Here is a 22045-nt window from a genome sequence, read left to right as displayed (position 1 = left end):
TTGAGACTGAAATACGACTCTTTCGAACAATTATGAAAGGGTTGATGAACTTCTAACATATTTGCGTTGTGTTGTCACAAGAGAGAAAAGTTTTCGCATCTTCAAGCGGAAATATATCGGTGTCTACTTATATCGCCCAAAATTTTGTATTTACCTGGGTCACAAGTAAATAAATTGCCCGCAAAATCGTTTGAAACAATATTATAAAATATATTTGGAAAAACCATTCAAAAACAAATTCTGTAAAATACGCAAGAAAACAAAAATATATATAATAACAATAAAAAAATTATTTGTTTAATTTACACTGGGAGCGAGTGTACCTTAATGAGACAAACGGTGGCCGATACATTACGTCTTAAAAGTAGATGTACCGAAGGGCAAACGCGGGGTAAGTGAACATTTATACTGGGGAAGAGATATTTTGTGGGAAACGTTCCATGTGGATCCTAACGTAATTGGCATATTGTTCACAAATGCAGCTGTTTACAATTCCAAAAATGTGAGGTTGATTTGGTGAAGACAGTACAGTCGCAAGATGATGAAGTCCTGAAGACTGTCTAAATACTAAAAGACAACCCAATAAGAACACGAAAAACTATTTTAATAATTTTGTGTTAAAAAAAGGCATATTATAACGAAAAACAGGAAATGAACAGGAATGGGTAGTCCTCCGTTCGAGTAGCTTTCTAATGTGTAGGCTGAAGCATGATGATTGCGGACATGTCGGGTTCGCAAAAACGTTAGAAAGCATGTAACGAAACTATTGGTTTTCGCAAATGAGACCGTTTGTTAAGAAATACGTAGCCTTCTGCTTAAACTGTCTGTACATGAAACGTGAAAAAGAACCAAAACAGGGTTATTTAAATCTAATAGAAAAGGGGAAGCTACCTTTTGACCCCGTACACTTCCACCACGTCGGACCTTTCATAAAATCCCGTAAGGGAAATTGTTATTTGTTTGCCCTAGTCGACAGATTCAATGAATGTATTTTCTTTGAAGCTGTAAAATCCACTAAAGCTAAATATGTTATTCATGCGTTAGAAAATTTTATGTACGTTTTCGGTCTTCCGTATCATGTTGTGTCTGATAAAAGCACAGCGTTCACTTTTTCAACGATGAAGAAATTTTGTGGAAAATATGGCATCAAATATATTTTGAATACAGTGACGTCACCAAGGGCGAACAGCGAACGTGAGAGATATAACCAAACCATATTAGACTTCCTGAGGTGCATAACTGTTAATGATTCAGATGAGATAAAATGGGATACACATGTAAAAGAATTTCAGTTTTCATTGAATATCACAAAAATTAATACAATATGGCAAACTCCATATAAGATTTTAATTGGAATAAACCCAAAGCATTGGGCAGATGCATACATAATAAATGTGGTAGCTGAAAACGTTAACCGTGAAAATTAAGGGCTGCGGTAAAAAGTGGCTTAGAGAGTGAAATCTGTTCAACAAAAATATAAAGCTTCGTTCATTAAAAGAAGATACATATCTGTTAAGTATTCGGTAGGACAATTGCTAATAAATAAGAAAACGGATAATCCGGCAACCGGGATGTGTCGAAAACTAAATGTCGTCTAAAAAGGACCATTTAAAATAAAAACGGTTTTGTCAAACGATCGCTACGTTATAGAGGATCTACGAGATAAAAGAATACTTATGGTTGCAGTCGTGGATAATTTAAAACCATGGATAGTGATGAATGATGATACCGGTCACCCATTTCTATAAGTATACACGTATTCAAAAATAAAATAAAATACAATAAAATAAAATAAAGTAAAATGAAATGAAATGAAAGGAAAGGAAATGAAATGAAATGAATAAAATAATATTACTTATGACAAATATTGGGCATGTATTGCCTGAATGTTTAGTAGTGAAGACAGAATTCACTTTAAAATAAAATAAGATAAAAAATCTTAAGATAATATAAAATGAGGGAGTTAGTTCACAGACAGAGACAACAGTAGGTAATTTGGATAATTCAATCATATAATCTATGTGATTGAACCTTTTCTACCTTCACTAGCTGTACATCATCAGTCCACGTGCTGACCTAGCGGATCAACAGCAATTTCATCACCTCCAACACACCAGTACTATCTCTAGAGAGTAAAAATCCCTGTAAATCAGCTCATGGTACTGACCAGACTATTTCTGTAACCAGGATAAGGAATATTTAAATAAATAACAGCATTAATTTTATATCTGTATCCGTTATTCATAACTACCATCCTGACCATCCCAGCACATTTTTACAATCCACTAAAGTTTTTTACATTCTTAAATAAATAAGTCATCTATTTTACACTAATGTAGGACGGACAACTACCTAACTAACTCAGGTTTTTAATAAGAGAGAAACACCAAAGCCTTGTTTTGGTATGACTTTGTCTTTGTTAATTATTTACCAATAGAGAACCCAAAAAGTGGACTATATGAAGTTAAATGTAATGATTGTAATTCTATATCGAATCTCTATCGTAGCGTCTTCTTGAGGATAAATATCATAATAATGAAAAACAAAACAAGAACAACTGTTAGTAATACTCGACAATTGCTTTCGTCTAGTCGCTCTTTTCTAAAGGTATACTTCATTTAAATTAGTCTGTATGGATTCTTGCATATCACTGATTGAGTCAAACTAAATGTCGACTAGATGAAATAGGAAGATTACCAACTAAAACATTCTTGTTTTGTTTTTTTTTTCATAATGCAACATTTTACCGTATAAGGAGGTATATATTAAGAAGTAGAAATAGACTTAAACTCCTGAATTTACATAGAATTGTGTTTTTACCGTCATAGTGTTTTATCACTTATTTCAAACGGTTGTACTAATGTACCACATTTAATATATTATCTCTCGAAGGACCAATAAGAAGTCGTGAAATCTTTACTATTTATTCTTAATTACTGACTACACTATTTTTATAATAAAATTGAAAGGATAATGTTTATCCAGCGAGCCTATAACAAGAATTAACTTACAATTTCTTGACCTGCAATAATTTTTATTCTAAAACTTGTTTTGAAAACCTGTATTTATCCCATTGGGCAAAGGTTCTTGGTACTCATCAAATTACAAACATTTTGAAAGCAGGAATAATTCGGTAAAACCCAATGTCCACTGTACGTGACAGCAAACCTACTTTTATTGCACAGTTATTGTTATGTTTGTAACGAAATCTGATAAGGACCTACAAACATTGAATTCTGTAGAATAAGGATTCTCAAGCTACAAAGTCTTTGATATCAAACAGGTGTTTACTGAATTGATAAAATCTATATCATCGGCAGCACGTGCAACTGATTGAATAACAGAAAAAATGACCATATTCATTATTAGTACCAGGAGTACCAGGAGTGTTACTATTCAAAGTTTGTAAACAAGTGCATCAAAACTGAAAACACACTAGAAAAAATGAGACTAGTATATGGTATTGGCCATAATCTTACCAAATCGCAGTAGTAGTCTTATAGTTTCAGTAAATTACTGGCTAAGAATTTATAGTGTTCTTATTAATTTAGCTTTTCTACAGATGTGTCGTTTATTCAGTTATACAATAATAGCCGTGAAGATTAATTTTCTAATGGAGATAAACATCGACGAATTCTTCTTAAGTTCAGAGAGGTTAGTGTAAATTTTTTTCACATGGAAATAATTTTTACTGTTGTTTATTGAATGTTCAATTTTTGCAAAATGCCTTATTTTGATCTGTTTGGTAAAGAATCAGCTTCTCTTTAAAAAAAATCGGAAAAGCATCTGTCTATTTAGAATTTATACGAATATACAGTGGCCAGAAATAGATAATTTTGGGCGTTCTAACAGAATTCATTGTTAGGCGACTATTTAGGTAAACATAAAAAAGTACTTAATTATATTTATCGAAAAAATTTTTAAAATTATGGAATGTTCAAAACCGTCAGGAGAACAATTTGCATAACGAATTTTCTAAAAATACCTATTGGTACATTTTTCGATTTTTCTAGCGGATTTGTATGTATTTTTTTCTAATTTTTTAAAAAAGTTTCCGCGATTAGGTTAATTTTGTTTGTTTATCGATACTTTATATAATAAATTAAGGGTGTAATAGAATTTTTTCCGCTTTACAAAATGGCTGTCTGCTTTTTTGAAAAAAAAAAAATTAATTTATATCGTAAACTTTACACTGATAGGTCACAAGAGAGTGTTAGGCCTAGCGTGTACTAGTGACTTTTGTCATGGTCACAATAAATTTATTGTCACTGTCACATCACGAAGAATTTCTTACCTGCACGCACATTGAGCGGCAGTCACGCAGTTTCATCATTTGGTAAGATGGATCTCGATCTATCAGTGGTCTGTGCACTTGTCATTAGGAATAGCAAAAGGTACAATAGTAAAGAACATTGGGTCCATCCACAGTGGAATGGTAGATTGGTAAATAGAATGTTTTACACAGTTTTTGCAGGGTAACAGTTCCGTCATGGGCACGTCGCCGGATCCCACGGACAAAAAGTCAGCCAATTTTCAGGTATTCAAGTGCATGCACCTCAATAACGAACAACAGACTTGACTAGAGTAACGAAACAGTCACTGTGACAAAATCACTAGTACACGCTAAGTCTTGTTTTTTACGAATCCCTTGTTTTTGTATTAAATTCATCAGCATCATAAGGTCATCAGTCCTAAGACTGATTGGTCGATTCCCGGCGGGGAGCAACAAATATTTTCCCACATTAACCTGAGGTAGTTTTTATTGGATGGAAAATTGAAAATGAATTTTCACATTAATATTTCAGTGGGTCTTTTAAAATCAGTGTTTCCTGCACTAGCTTAGGACCATAAGCTCCGCTTAAGAATTACACATCCTAAAAGTTACGTTGGTACGGCCACTGCATGTTTCATAGATAAGAACATAAATAAACGAAATAATAAATCTATTATAGGCTTTATCAAAACGGTAATTGTACTGTATTAGGAACAGTATATTATCAATAAAAAAAACTAAAAAGTCGTAATTAACAATTTACATTGAAGAAATAACCAAACTCCGAAAAAAGCAAAAGGTGTAAACATGACCTGGATGTAATAGTACATTACGTATCGAGGGAAGAAACGATTATTTCAGACTGCATGTGAGCCGAAGGCGAGGATGGCAAACATGCAGTCTGAAACAACCCTGTTTCTTCCCGAGGTACGTATACTATTTTTTATCATGTTTGTGCGGAGAGCTCGTCATTAAATTGATAGTTGACGAAATAAGAGTAAATGATTTAGAGGTTGTCACTGAACAACTGATTTCTGCGCATGCCCATAAACTTCAGCGCATGCGCTCAAACGACTAATTTCATTGCCTTCCTACTAAAACACGGCTGAAAAGTGGCCATTTCTTCCCTATTTCATAGCCTGCAAAACGAGCTTTTCGCGCTAAGATAACAAAAAAGTAAATTAAACATCTGCAAAAGGTTACTCAGTCAAATAAGTATGATGAATAGTTGCAGTGGGAAGCATAGCCCCTGCAACATGTAGGCGTGCGTGCCTCCAAGTGCAAGTATTTGTCATATTTGATTGAGTGGTTTTTTACAGATGTTTAATTTAATTTGATAACCAGACCTTCTTTCAATTTCCTTAGTTCGCTTTTTACGTAGTCGGGTTCTTGATTTTTTTTATATTTTTATCTAATTAGCAATCGTAAAGACAACAAAGCTTGTACCAAGTTATTAACTGCTGCTGCTTGAATTTCTAATGTAGCAATGAAATGTTTTTACCGAGTGGTCTTGATGCAAATTAATTTAAAAGATAGCGAAATTTGCATATTTATCGCGCTCGCTAATAATTTAATACTGTGCTATATAGAAGAGCGTGAACATATGACGTCGGTTACATACTTGGATCAAACACGCAACGAGGAGAATATTATATTAATTATAATTTACCGGAATTACCGTTTCTGTGCTTAATCATAGACGTTTAAAACCTAATGCTAGGTCAAAATTTGAGAGAGTTGTATCTCTTCTCTTACTTTTTTACAAAATAACTTATTATATTATGTAGGTTATAGTTAGGAAAATTGTCTCTCATTTGATTTTAAATTGAGGTAACCTATCTTTCAAGGGGTCCTTGACCCCATAAAGAATATATTTTACGTCAGAATGATCTATAATAAGGAAAAATAAAAATAAAGACAGCAAATAGTCTTCTGTTTCCATTCTGTTTCCCTAGATGGAACACGTTTTTGATTACATCGTTGTCATGATTTAACGTGAACGCACCTTAAGAAAAAGAATCGGTCCTATAAAAATAGCAAAAATGTTCCTGAAGTCAGTGGAAAACTATAACCGTAATTGCACAGGCGTTGAAGTTTTAAACATAGGTTTTCTCTTTGATATCTCAGACAGATAACTTTTTTTGCCCGTTATACAGAAAAAGCATCTTCAGTTCCACACACACATAATGTCTATTGAACCAAGAATATAAGTAGCAAGCATGCAAGAAGTGATAGGACACTATTAAACAAGAGATAAATTTTTAGTGGCACGAAAGTCCACCGTTTTCAAAAAAAGCGTATTTGAAGAACAGTCAAGGGACAATCTGGCCCTAGTGGGGTCAAGCAGGTAAATAAAATAGAGATTGCATTTGATCAGTCGCTAATCAGCAGCATCTGTGATGTATTTCTTTTATAGTTTTGTACTCATGTATTATTTTTTATTCGTTAGATTAGATTAAGTGTAAATGACGATCTTTACTTTACATTCAGCTTGGAGTAATTCTTTGTTCTTTTAACGTTGTAAGCACGTATTTATGTAGTCGAAATTATTCGCAGTGAGTCAGTTTTATAGATCAATTTGGCATAGTATTACTATTTCATTGACCATCAACGCGTGAGTTTCTAATTAAACAGTTTTCTAGACGCTGAATCGGATTTACGGGTACCAATACCTTGGCTACGCGTACTGCTGTTTTAAATCCGCTTAACTTCTTTGTATGGGGTTCTATGAAACAGCGTGTGTATCAAACAGCAGTGCAAAACGCACATGCTGATCGCTGCAAATGAAGTACTTTTTTGTCCCTTAAGCACGCTGCTTTACTCAGCATGCGATCGACCATTGCTTTAGTTAACACTCTCCAAAGCTAACTTCTTAGAAACACTCTGTATACATATACGGAAATTGGACTACATTTATTACAATACCCAACTGATTTTTAAATTAAAGTTTAAATGGCAGTATGGCTAAATAGAGAATGGTATTTTGAAAATTTGCATTTAATTGAGTTGGCGAGGTTTGAGCAACTTTAATTAAAATTCAAAAACACTCGTAACTCCAATCTTCCTCAAGTTAAAATTGCCGCCAATGGCTATGAAATAAATTTTGAAAGAGTTTGATGAAAGAAGTTTTAATAGATTTAGGATTATTCATTTAGACATCTTTTAGTTGGCAAACTAGCTATCTAGAAGAAGAGTCTCATTAATAAATAATAACTGCATTAGCATGCAATTTAAATGTAAATCAGTTAGCAAAGTTGTTATCGATAACTACACATTCAGTCCAGTGTTATAAGAGGCTCCGTTCACGGACGAATGTACAGCGATTGTACCCTTCGTTGACATTGAATCTATTTAGACCCAGGGCCGGTCTTAGCCTTCTTGACGTCCCGAGTGAGTTATGCCTTTGGTGCCCTTTTAGGTACAGTTATTTCATTGTGAAATAGTGTTTCCCGTTATTTTAAGCTTATTCGCTCTAACTACGGGGACTTCCCCTACTACAAAAGGTAAGGAGATTTTTAAACGAGTTTAAATGGTGGTACTGATGGTACCTATTATCTTAATTTAGCTAATAATAAATAAATAATTCGTAGGTAAGTTATTAATAACGTACAGGTTTTCTAAAAAGATTCTTTGATTTACTTGTGAACTTACGAGTATGTAAAAGTAAAGAAAGAAAAGTATGTATAATGCAGGGGGCCTCATAGGAGTTGCATTTTCTCGCCTGTTGTCTCTACTTCGTTCTGCATTATTTAGTGAGAGATACGACAAATTGACAGGTCGTGTTTGTTAGACATAGAATACTCATACTACGAGATAAGTCTATAAAAGCTAATACGTTGAGTCTAGTTTTCCTTTACATCGATAAAAATATGTATTTAAATTAAGGAGTTAAGTTGAGCTAGAGCGCGTGGCGTTCTGTAGTACCTGGAGCCCCAGTCGTCACCCCCTCCCCTAAAGCCGGCACTGTTTAGGCCAATCGGAAAAAATTATTTAAAAAAAACATTATCGGTTCACTTTATCGGCATAATTATGAAAAAAATAATTAGGAATTTGAAGTAGTAGGTACCTACTTGTGTGTTGAATAGTTGCAGTGGGAAGCATAGCCCCTGCAACATGTAGGCGTGCGTGCCTCCAAGTGCAAGTATTTGTCATATTTGATTGAGTGGTTTTTTACAGATGTTTAATTTAATTTGATAACCAGACCTTCTTTCAATTTCCTTAGTTCGCTTTTTACGTAGTCGGGTTCTTGATTTTTTTTATATTTTTATCTAATTAGCAATCGTAAAGACAACAAAGCTTGTACCAAGTTATTAACTGCTGCTGCTTGAATTTCTAATGTAGCAATGAAATGTTTTTACCGAGTGGTCTTGATGCAAATTAATTTAAAAGATAGCGAAATTTGCATATTTATCGCGCTCGCTAATAATTTAATACTGTGCTATATAGAAGAGCGTGAACATATGACGTCGGTTACATACTTGGATCAAACACGCAACGAGGAGAATATTATATTAATTATAATTTACCGGAATTACCGTTTCTGTGCTTAATCATAGACGTTTAAAACCTAATGCTAGGTCAAAATTTGAGAGAGTTGTATCTCTTCTCTTACTTTTTTACAAAATAACTTATTATATTATGTAGGTTATAGTTAGGAAAATTGTCTCTCATTTGATTTTAAATTGAGGTAACCTATCTTTCAAGGGGTCCTTGACCCCATAAAGAATATATTTTACGTCAGAATGATCTATAATAAGGAAAAATAAAAATAAAGACAGCAAATAGTCTTCTGTTTCCATTCTGTTTCCCTAGATGGAACACGTTTTTGATTACATCGTTGTCATGATTTAACGTGAACGCACCTTAAGAAAAAGAATCGGTCCTATAAAAATAGCAAAAATGTTCCTGAAGTCAGTGGAAAACTATAACCGTAATTGCACAGGCGTTGAAGTTTTAAACATAGGTTTTCTCTTTGATATCTCAGACAGATAACTTTTTTTGCCCGTTATACAGAAAAAGCATCTTCAGTTCCACACACACATAATGTCTATTGAACCAAGAATATAAGTAGCAAGCATGCAAGAAGTGATAGGACACTATTAAACAAGAGATAAATTTTTAGTGGCACGAAAGTCCACCGTTTTCAAAAAAAGCGTATTTGAAGAACAGTCAAGGGACAATCTGGCCCTAGTGGGGTCAAGCAGGTAAATAAAATAGAGATTGCATTTGATCAGTCGCTAATCAGCAGCATCTGTGATGTATTTCTTTTATAGTTTTGTACTCATGTATTATTTTTTATTCGTTAGATTAGATTAAGTGTAAATGACGATCTTTACTTTACATTCAGCTTGGAGTAATTCTTTGTTCTTTTAACGTTGTAAGCACGTATTTATGTAGTCGAAATTATTCGCAGTGAGTCAGTTTTATAGATCAATTTGGCATAGTATTACTATTTCATTGACCATCAACGCGTGAGTTTCTAATTAAACAGTTTTCTAGACGCTGAATCGGATTTACGGGTACCAATACCTTGGCTACGCGTACTGCTGTTTTAAATCCGCTTAACTTCTTTGTATGGGGTTCTATGAAACAGCGTGTGTATCAAACAGCAGTGCAAAACGCACATGCTGATCGCTGCAAATGAAGTACTTTTTTGTCCCTTAAGCACGCTGCTTTACTCAGCATGCGATCGACCATTGCTTTAGTTAACACTCTCCAAAGCTAACTTCTTAGAAACACTCTGTATACATATACGGAAATTGGACTACATTTATTACAATACCCAACTGATTTTTAAATTAAAGTTTAAATGGCAGTATGGCTAAATAGAGAATGGTATTTTGAAAATTTGCATTTAATTGAGTTGGCGAGGTTTGAGCAACTTTAATTAAAATTCAAAAACACTCGTAACTCCAATCTTCCTCAAGTTAAAATTGCCGCCAATGGCTATGAAATAAATTTTGAAAGAGTTTGATGAAAGAAGTTTTAATAGATTTAGGATTATTCATTTAGACATCTTTTAGTTGGCAAACTAGCTATCTAGAAGAAGAGTCTCATTAATAAATAATAACTGCATTAGCATGCAATTTAAATGTAAATCAGTTAGCAAAGTTGTTATCGATAACTACACATTCAGTCCAGTGTTATAAGAGGCTCCGTTCACGGACGAATGTACAGCGATTGTACCCTTCGTTGACATTGAATCTATTTAGACCCAGGGCCGGTCTTAGCCTTCTTGACGTCCCGAGTGAGTTATGCCTTTGGTGCCCTTTTAGGTACAGTTATTTCATTGTGAAATAGTGTTTCCCGTTATTTTAAGCTTATTCGCTCTAACTACGGGGACTTCCCCTACTACAAAAGGTAAGGAGATTTTTAAACGAGTTTAAATGGTGGTACTGATGGTACCTATTATCTTAATTTAGCTAATAATAAATAAATAATTCGTAGGTAAGTTATTAATAACGTACAGGTTTTCTAAAAAGATTCTTTGATTTACTTGTGAACTTACGAGTATGTAAAAGTAAAGAAAGAAAAGTATGTATAATGCAGGGGGCCTCATAGGAGTTGCATTTTCTCGCCTGTTGTCTCTACTTCGTTCTGCATTATTTAGTGAGAGATACGACAAATTGACAGGTCGTGTTTGTTAGACATAGAATACTCATACTACGAGATAAGTCTATAAAAGCTAATACGTTGAGTCTAGTTTTCCTTTACATCGATAAAAATATGTATTTAAATTAAGGAGTTAAGTTGAGCTAGAGCGCGTGGCGTTCTGTAGTACCTGGAGCCCCAGTCGTCACCCCCTCCCCTAAAGCCGGCACTGTTTAGGCCAATCGGAAAAAATTATTTAAAAAAAACATTATCGGTTCACTTTATCGGCATAATTATGAAAAAAATAATTAGGAATTTGAAGTAGTAGGTACCTACTTGTGTGTTTTGGAAAAAATCATTAGGTAGCAATATGTATTTTGTTTATTATTTATTAAACGTATTTTATGTTAGAAAAAATAGCGCATACAAGCGCAAGCTCAAAATAACGAAATAAATGCTATTCGATTTACAAAAAAACTTAATTTTTCTACAGTTCATTACTCAGTTATGTTCATCCTAATGAGGTGTACTCTGACAAATATTGTAGCTTTCAAAAAATATTTATATTTTCGAGAAAATCACTGAAATGTAAAAGCGGGTACTTTGGTAACAATTAATTAACTACAAATGTTTTAAGCTCTCTATTAGGTGGAAATGGTATAGAGTAAATAAGTATATTTTTACTCTTTCATGTGAGCAAGGACTCAAAGAACATTTGCAATAATAACGATTCGACAACGACGAGTGTAAAGCAAAAGGGATCTTTGAAAGGAACTACAATCCATCAAGCAGATAAAAGGAGTCCTAAAACGCTTTGAAAGGTGTCAAATCGATTTTAATATCAGAAAGAAAATCATTACGTTTCATGCAAAAGCTCGAGAAAATGTGAATGCCTAAGCTTCTGAATAGAATTGTATGAAGGAATTGACAATACAAACGAAATAAGTTTTTACAGATTTGAGTTCAAGAAAGATTTCTTGCACTCTTTTTTACGTTTGTTATTCCCTTCAGGCGCGTTTAATAAATTATGCTTATAAACCTACATAAAAAAATCATATGCGTTCAGTTCTGCGTAGCAAATTTTTTGACAATTTGTGACAATACATGTATCAATAAGGGGCCATAAGGATCATTAAGATCTTAGTAATTTACTGAAAAAACTTGGCGTGCATCACGATTTCAAACTTATTAGTTTTCATCAGCACGCAACAGGCAGTTTCGAGTAATTGCCGATCAAATGCAAATTAAATGTCAAGAAACCCTTAGAAAGGTATCCTAGCCAAAAGCAAGCTTAAGTGTCTAATGACGTAAAAATATTTTCAAATATAGCGGACTTCCGTTTATTCCTAAATTCATTATTTGTGTGTGTTATAAAATTTTTGAATTGGAGAACAGTACAGTTTTACCATTAACCCATATTTGCTTAGTCTTTATAGTATATTTTGCAAGAAGTCGTAGATTTATAGATACTTACATAGGATGAGCCAATATCGCAGAATCGACATATGACAAGGAAGATAAATATTCAAATAAAAGTGGTATTAAATAGTAATCTTTCAAAAATATCTTGTTATACTACATAGAGCAGATACACTGTTAAGAGGTATGATATGCAAATTTATTTATTTTTTCAAGTGCAATTTTGAAATTCATTTCAAATTTTCTCACCTTGTTACTAGAAATCTTCGAGATAATTTCACCCACGAAAAAAATGTAGGAATTATGTGACATTCAATACGCGTTTTCTTCTCATACAATAATCTTAAAAGAATTTTTGTTTATACCAGAATTTCTTTAACTCACATTCAAATCGCATTCCAAACCTATTTTATTTCTTGAAACTTTCATCCTCAATAACACTTTGTATCGTATTGTCGTTTATTAAATTTAGCACTGATGCATGTAGTCATTTACTTGGCAAAAATCGAGAAAATCTACGTCAAAATTATCAGAAGGACATCGTGGAATAGCAAACTACTGCCATTTCAGTGGTGTACATTTATTGTTGGTAGATGTTCAATTATATGGTAATTAATCAATAGCTAACATTAATGTTGACAGTAAATCTCATAACCTCCAGTGACTAAAAACATTAAAGCCTTTTTTGTAGATCTTGCTGATTTAAGAAAATGCCAAGATTCACAAAAACATATATAGGCAATTGTTACATAGAATATTACGCTCATTTTAATGTATAGGGTGTTCCATCTTTAATAAGTTCCGAGAAATGAAACAGGCTTGCAGAAGATAAGAAGAAAAACCGTATTGAACATGAAAGAAGTTTTTTACAGAGCTGATTTCTGATTATTAAATAAAAAAATTAAAATACAAAAATATAAAGGGGTTTCACTTAAAATAAAATTGCTCATAATACCTCATAAAACCGATCCCCTTTGTAAGTATATGAAAAAACATTTTTGGAATGTGAAGAGGGTAATATCAAACAACTTTTATATATTGACTCATCCTGTGTGGTATGCACTAATCATAAATCCTTAATATTCAAATGAAAAATCATAATATTCTCTAAGCAATTTGATGTGTAGGAAATGTTAAGTTCCTTTATCTAAACATAGTTTTTTGTTATAACAGAACCAGTGGCGGTTCATCTATAGGAGCACATGAGCACGTACACCCCCTAAAAAATATAAAAAGATAATAAAATAAGCATATATAATTATTTATGGTATAAACATATAAAGTCCGAACCTCCCTAATATTCTTGCGTACTATTAAGTCAAACTATTGTATGTTTGTATGTACCTATAAAACTCTCATTGTAGCGTGATCCAGCCGGTCGTTAACGTCGATTAACGAGGCATAGTCGATCATGTAGGCGTGACTTATACAGTTTTTCTTTGTTATCAAGTTACAAGAGATATCGGGGATACCACGTTTATAAATGGAAGTCGTACAATTTTGATGTGTTTCATTGCACCTTTGTGTTTGTATCTGTGCAGTAACTCCAAGGTTTATTTTTACAGTTTACAATTTGGAGCAAAAAATTAAAATAAAAAATGCTGGAAGATCTAAATCCGAAATTATTAAAGGTTAAATCTACCAATGGCTAACACCCCAGCAATGCTATAAATATACAGAGGGTATTCCAAATTTTAATGAGGTTGTTATTGATATTTTTTTCTGAAAATAAAAACATAAAAATCGATTCTAGTTTAAGTACTGTACACACTAAAAATACATTTGTTTATTACTTGTATATAAATTTTATTTTCCTTTTTCGCTTTTTCTTATTACTTTTTTCTACGTTTAGAATGCTTAAGAATAAAATTAATAAAGTTTCTTTTCAAATTAATTCTGTGTTTCCACTGTGTCTTTTAACCTCGCCAATAAATTGTTTCATCGTTAATTTTTTTAAATAATTTCACGCTAGCATAGGCCACGAGCCGCCACTGAACAGAACCATCGCTGAGGAAGGCATCAACAAGTAGCGATGAACAGAAAAGATCAAATTCGTTGCCTAAGGCAAACTAGCCGTAAAAGGTTAAAAGGTTTATGAAAAAGATCTGCGTTGAAATCTAATATATATATATATATATACGAATTGTACAAATAAGTACATATTTTGAACTAGGTTTCCACCTATTCAATTCTGCATTGTTAATTCGGTACTCTAAACATCAAAACGAAATTGGTTTACTCTTCATTATACGTAATTGTAGTTTGTAGAATTTCAGAATCTTTTTTCAAATAAAGTGGACAGATTCTTATAAATGATTTTTTTATGAATATTTGAAAGACTTCTGACGAGTATGTATGTTTTACTTTTCGTTTTCGTATTTGTTAGACCCACTTGTCAAGTCCTCCAATTTCCGCTATGAATAGGCAGATTTGTTACTATTTCGTCAAATATGTATGTATGTGGTTGAATAACAAACAAAATGATTTTTTGATTCCAAGTTGACTAAACTAGGAATTATTGTTTATTCATTTCTACAATAAGACGAGCTTGAGTATATAGTATATCTACCCCTTTTGAATTTAAATATATGATATAATAATATTGACAATTACTGTTACGGTGCACTGGTTATGAAACATAATTTAATCGCTTGGTGACACATATTAATTCCACCAAATACACTAAAAGATTAAAATACTTGGTTTCTTTCTGTATGAAATATAATAAAGAGTTTCTGCGACCTTGACTTCTAATGTGTTTTTTTTTTACTTTTCATAAATATGTATATTAAGTTCATACGTTTAAATACTAAAACAATATAGATACAAATATTATGAACGAAAAAGTAGGGAAAGAGCGAATATAAAGATAGGAGACGAAAAATTAGAAGAAGTGACTGATTTTAGATACCCAGGAAGTCAGGACGGAAGGAGTAGTAGGGATATAAAGTAGAGGATAGCGCAGGGTCGTGTCGCCTTTAATAAAAAAAAGTCACTTCTATGCTCGGTTAATTTAGAAATTCGAAAAAGTTTGTTGTTGGTGTATGTTTGGAGGATGGCGTTGCACGGGTTCGAAACATGGACAGTGGGCGCGGCGGAAAGGAAAAGGTTAGAAGCGTTCGAAATGTGGTGTTATAGGCGGATGATGAAGATAACGTGGGTAGAAAAGGTTAGAAATGAAGAGGTATTGGAAAGAATACGAGAACAGAGGACTCTATTAAAAAATAGGCGAGATAGGTTAGTGAGACACCTTCCCAGGCATGAAGGTCTAGTCAGAGACATATTAGAGGCAGAAACAGGAGTTAGGAGGGGTAGAGGTAGACCTAGATTAGATTACTGTTCGCAAATAGTTAAGGATGTGGGCTGTTCTAGTTTTAGGAAAATGCGAAGTTTAGCTCAGGATAGGAAAGAGTGGAGGTACGTTTCCAACCAGTCTTAGGACTGACGACCTTATGATGATGATGATGAACGAAAGAGAACAAAATTATTAGTATAACTGTGAGGTTATGGGCCCAGGCCTCTCACAATCTTGGTGAATTTCTTAGTAATTGGTTCGGGAAGACTGGCTAATTTTTTGGAGTAGTTATTAATGCATTATAAGGAATAATGGCAACTACCACAATTAATTTCAAAAAGTTAAATAAAGCTAATTATGACACAAGGGTGCTTCAAATGAAAGCAAAATTGATAAAATGTGACTTATAGGATTATGTGAGCGGCAAACACCCATGTCCGGATATGCTAGATAACACGGCCTGGACAGCATGAGATTAAAATACCTCAGACGAGATAATTTTATGCATCGAAAGTACTGAGATTAAGCATATTAAAAAATGTACCACGCCACGAGAGGCATAGTTGACGTTAAAAGACAACTACCAATTACAAGGGCCAGCTCGGAAAATTTTACTGTTAATGAAAATTTTAGTACATCGGATGGGGGAAGATAAGGATCTTCGAGATCATTGTAATCACTTTATGGATATAATTGATAAATTGGAGGAAGTTGATATAATAATCAATAAAGAGCGTTTGTCAATGTTGATGTTATGCAGCTTACCGGCTTCTTATCAAGCTTTTCGACGAGCTATTACCACCATGGATAACATTCCACAATCTGAAGCAATGAAGATAAAAATGTTGGAAGATTTCGAGTCAAGATATATGGAAAAGTAGCCCGAGTCTGATGAGAAGATTGTGTTTGCAAGAATAGGAAGAAACTTTACATCAAGTTCAAATCAACACAACAAAACAACAAAATCGTTGCTAGAAGAGAACAAGTCAAGTGTATATGACCAAATATATGTTTTAGATGTAATCCCACTGGTTATTTTGCTTGTGAGAGTTTAGCAGACTTATCCAAGTTACAATCAAGTTCAAAAGTTCCTTCAGCCAGTAGAGCCGAAGTAGACGACAATTTCTCAACTGATCATAAGGGATTCGAGGGACGAAGTGGCTTTCCGAATAGAAAACCCACGAAGTTCTTCAAGAATATGATGGTGCCTAGATAGCGGGGTTTCGTCACGCATGGTAACTTCCAAAAATCTCTTCAAAACTTATTCCACAATTGAAAAACCAAAGAAACAAAGACACAACTAAAATTACAGGTGTAGGAGAACTCAAAATCATCGTGAATAATGGTGAAATAAACCATCCATCTCCAAAATAACTGATCAAGATTTTATAGTAACCTTCAAGAAGGAAGAAGCTATTGTTACTAACCAATGCAGTGAAATACTTTTGGTAGCAAAGAAACACGGCGACGGTAATGGTGAGGTCATCTTTGTGACGAGTATACCTGAGATATGGCTTCTTGAATTTATCAGGAAACAGCAGCTACCTAACATGCTGAAGCTTGCAGAGTGGCTCTAAAAGATGAATTTCTGTTCTTGATTTCAATGAGACTTGAGAGTTAACAAGCAAACTACTTGACTGAAAAGTCATCAAGAATCGACGCATCTTTACAACTAAGTGAAGATGAAAAGAAGAAAGTCCAGCCACTAGCAAAAAGTTTTTTTCAAAATTTTTATTTCTCGACAGGGTAAGATCTAACTTAGAGAACAAGATTCTTCAATATCTATATTACAAAAAAATGTAGTCTACCAAATCATTTGCCAAGATTGCCAAGTTACTTTTGTAAGATAAACTGGTAGACCCTTAAAACATACCAACGATAAACGAACATTTAAAGTCAATAATTCAAGAAGCAACAGTAACTACTGGTTTTGTTAATCATTGCATTTCTTATAATGTTCGTTTAGACCCATCTAATGTAAAACTATTACATGATAACAATAAAGGCAGACAGAACTTACTAGAAATATGAGAAACATTGAATGTCACTTACAATAACAAAATTGAATTTTTCTTGTACCATCCCCTTCTCTAAATACTTTTAAAGTAATACAGGAATATGGATGGAATTTATGATTGTGCAACATTCTATGGACCGATGCGGCAGATATTTCCAAGTTATGTGAGACTACAGGAATGGAACTTCTAGAGTTAACGTTAAAGTAAGCTAATGTATTAACTTTGTTACTTTCATCTTTAGTTACGAGTTTTTCGTACAACTTCTTTGCCCCAATTCCAAAACGTGCAAACGTGCTTCTATTCGCCTGAATTTTATCTTGTTCATCGGAAGCAGATTCGGATACCATTGGTTGAAAAGACGACAAGTCCTCGCTACCATGAATGGTATAATTGTTCTGTTCACTTATGAGATAATATACAATTCCATTTGAAAAAATCAACTTAAGCGTGTTTGAAATTTTATAAGTTGGACGCTACATTTTAAACGCCCTGTACATTTACGATACTACAGGCATACACCAGATGGAGATAGGTACGAGGTAGCTAATCACCCAATATGGTTACGACAATTAGTTGCATAATCCGCTATTAAGCATGGGAATGCAATTTTCAAAATTTTCAGTAAAATAGGTATCTATATCTCGAAAATTACTAATTATTCAGGCAGAGTTATATAATCAAAGTCTATCTAAAAAGGTTCTCTAAATCTAATACTCATAAGAAATATAGGATTCTATTTAAAATAGGCTAGTTGATGTCGACTTCCGGTATAACCGGAAGTGACCGACGTTTTAAATAGAAAGAGCGTCAGATTTCAGATTATTTGTCGCATTTTCAAACCTCTAGTGGTACCTCTTAGTTCGAACTCTTAACGTAATGAGAATCACGCGAAACGCAAAAGCTACCTCTGAGTTTTTGACGCGGCAGAAAATGTCAAAAATAGAACGTTCACTGGAACAGGACTAAGCGATTAAATTTTGCTTTTATCTGGCCTAAACAACCTCTAAGGCGCATTCCTTAGTTAAAGGGGATTGCAAAGACGACGCCCTGTCAAGCGCCTAGGTTTTCTAGTGGTTCAGTAAGTTCGAGTACGGATATGAATCTACTTGAACATTCATGAACGAAAATAGGGCCAAAGTAAGAAATCTGCTGTACCTGCTTCCATACACCCAACAAACAAAAACGATTAGAGATTGCCGATCGCTTAAAGCTTTATCAAGACAACATTCAGCCTACATACCCGGCGTTTTGACCACCTGCCAAGCCCGAATACTTGCAACTCTGACGCAGCCAACGTACAGCCCAGATATCAACTCAAAAGACTTTTCCTGTTCCCAACACTTAAGAGACGCCTGAAATGTTCATCGGCTTCTTACAGAGTTTCTGAAAGAGGTTGTGGCAGCTGACTGAATCATCTTGGCAGCAGTGTATTGACGCTAAAGGAAACTATTTTGAAGAATTTTAACAATATATACTGTTCTGATTAATAAATTCTTTTTATCAGACCCAGTCCGATTACCCTGTATTTTTAACTCCAGCGCGAGAAAAGTAAAAAACTGAACTTCCTATGCTTTTAATTTTTCAGTCAGTTCCTGATATAAATTGAGAATAAATAAACGTTCAAAACACATTGTTTGAATCTCATTATTTCGAAAAACACTTCAGACAAAAGTTGTAGCTTCGGTTTGACAATCAAGACCATTAGAAGACAATTAACTTTTTTTATGGGAGTACATAGTTTTAGGCCAGCATTGGAAAGAGCGGGAAACATTGTAATCGGAATGCCATTGAAATTAATTTGTTCCTAATTTCTTATAATTTCTCCCAAAAAAATAAGGCTAAATCAACTTGAAAGGCATTTCTGATTTCACAATTTTTCGCTTTTTCCATTTTTGACCTACAAATATTCCCATTCAAAACAATAATGACATAACCCAGAAAAGTAAAGTTTAGATTACACTTAAGGTGACCATATTATTGCCCTTTTAAAAACAAACAGCCCTTGTACAGAACTTTTTCTACAATAATGAGACTCAATCACGGTAGGTATTTCAGATATTTGATTGCATTTAATCTCACTTAAATACGGATTGGAACATCAAGAGTAAATCAACCTATAGAATATCTCGGACAACAAAACCTTCCAGTCCACCCAAGAGACTTCGAAGGTCAATATCATCAGTTGACTTCCCATTCGAAGCATTGTCTCAAGGTATACAACTCGTCCTATATGAGCGATTTAAGCTGTAGTATAAAGATTTCAGTGCGCTCCTACCTAATAATTATTTATTTATTGTCAAAGGCACAAAAATTATCGAGTTTAGTTAAACAATCTATTTCGTGTTTTATTTACTCAACTATGATTATGACATTCAGTAAGTTTCTGAGGGTGTAAAATAAATCAATAGGTTTTAGTGTTTTATTCTATCATAGAATGAAGTCTTTAATCAGCAATTTATCAAAATAGCGATCTTAAACTTATTAGTTCTCACAAGCACACCATAAGTAAAACCTGTGTTTCGTTGTAAAAATATCTAAATAGATGCAACAATAAGTTATTGACAGCCATCAACCGATATTAACTACTAACTGTACGTATCTTGTATAAAACTGCATCGTGAATTGAATTTACCGTCGTGAGACCATTACTATTACCAGTACATATCAGTAGAAGACGATAAGCTACCAATAACTTGATATTGTGAAACTTAGTTAAATCACATATATCGGTATTATAATACATATATAGGTATGTTATTATATAATTGGTAAGAATACGACCCGTTAAAATAGCTAAATTTAATGCCTAAAATAAGTTATGTAATAATTATGTAGTTTATCCCGAAGCAGGTTGATTTTCGGTTTCAAATAACTATTTTTTAACAAGAAAATCTGAAGCTAACTGAATTATTGTTTTTAAAGTTTTTAATGCAGAATTGTTCTTATCTAACTTTTACACGATTTGAAACAAAGGGGCGAAGTTCCCATTTTTTTGATTGTATGCATATTCGGATTATTTCATAAATAAGGAAACATTCAAAATTACCGTTGCAGTCATTTCCACGATAAGTAAAACGATTCTTGATTTCAGAGAAGACATTAGAACCTCAAAATTCATATTTTGCATAACAATTTGCAAGACTAGTATCTTAATTGAGTTTCTCATCGCATTACGTAGTTTTTTCCAGAGTGGCCGTCAAATAATTACACAACTATATGTTTTTTGTAACGTTTCGGTTTATTCAACCATCTTCAGACTTTTGAAGTATTACTGCTTGTACACAGATATTAACTTATTTTTAAAATATTTTAAAGTATGCAGTTGTTCAACATGAGAGAATATTTAATAGGAATCAAATGTTCTTGAGCATGATGACAGTTATTACTCAGAGATGATCAAATAATTACACAACTATATGTTTTTCTAACGTTTCGGTTTATTCAACCGTCTTCAGACATTTGAAGTGTATGCAGTTGTTCAACATGAGAGAATATTTAATAGGAATCAAATGTTCTTGAGCATGATGACAGTTATTACTCAGAGATGATCAAGGCGGAGATATCATTTTCATATTATAGTCAAATACTGGCATTTATTTAATCCAGGAATTCGTATGTTCGAGTAACTCCATATTAAAAACAAAATTAAACACAAAGTTAAAGTTACAAAATATTTTATTAATCATTTTGGTCATTTCGATATAACGTTTTGTAATTTTAGTTTCTGTTGTTTTTGTTTTTAATACGGTATTTGCAATTTATTTGCCCAAAAGAATTAAAATTGTAATAAAAAAATGAATTACTTTATACAAGTTGTAAAATGCCTAAATCAATTTACTTGAGAAGTTACTTTCTATCAACACTACCACAATAACCGATATTATGATGCAAAGTAGTAAAACCGTATTTGAGTGAGTAAATGCATAGAATCAGTTACCTATTTCCATTTATATTATGTTTCCAAATAAAGATTAAATTTTCTTGCGTAACATCTTCGTAACTCGTTTTGTTCATCACTTTTCAAAATGGCTCTCGCCTGACATTAAAATTTAATAAGATAACAACTTTCAGAGTGCGCCAGTGGGTCGTCACAGAATTCAGTAAACAAAAACTATGTCGTAATCAGAAAAGAATTCGCTGACCTATTTCTTCCTCTTCATTTCACCTGGAAGTGAGTTCCATAACTCGTCCAATTCCTTTGTGGCCCCGCCAACCACATTTCGACGGTTGCTTCAGCCCTCCAATATTTCCCAAAATCAGAACGTTATGAATATCTATTTAAATTGTAATAACATTCAAAATGTTCACATTGTAAAAAGTAGAGGGATAGACATTTTATTAGTTTGCTGCCTGAGGCCTAAGTGTTTTTAATAAGAACATTTATTAGAAAAGACTGCTTATACATTGATATTATGTAAGTTCTTTTAATGTTCTAAACTTTTTCATGTC

The 22045-nt window shown here is 33.3% G+C and overlaps 1 protein-coding gene across 1 annotated transcript in view; it reads right to left on the bottom strand.

The window, feature by feature from the left end:
* Positions 1–21796, bottom strand: part of LOC108742486 — a 140498-nt gene extending 118702 nt beyond the window's left edge. Inside the window, exon 1 of the mRNA XM_018477722.2 lies at positions 21739–21796. The gene's annotated coding sequence lies outside the window, so the exon portion shown is untranslated. The remainder of the gene's footprint in view (positions 1–21738) is intronic.
* Between the last annotated feature and the right edge of the window lie 249 nt (positions 21797–22045).

This window comes from Agrilus planipennis, unplaced genomic scaffold, assembly GCF_000699045.2.
Source record: "Agrilus planipennis isolate EAB-ADULT unplaced genomic scaffold, Apla_2.0 scaffold279, whole genome shotgun sequence".
In the NCBI taxonomy this organism is placed as follows: domain Eukaryota; kingdom Metazoa; phylum Arthropoda; class Insecta; order Coleoptera; family Buprestidae; genus Agrilus; species Agrilus planipennis.
This window is presented reverse-complemented; position numbering and strand designations above follow the sequence as displayed.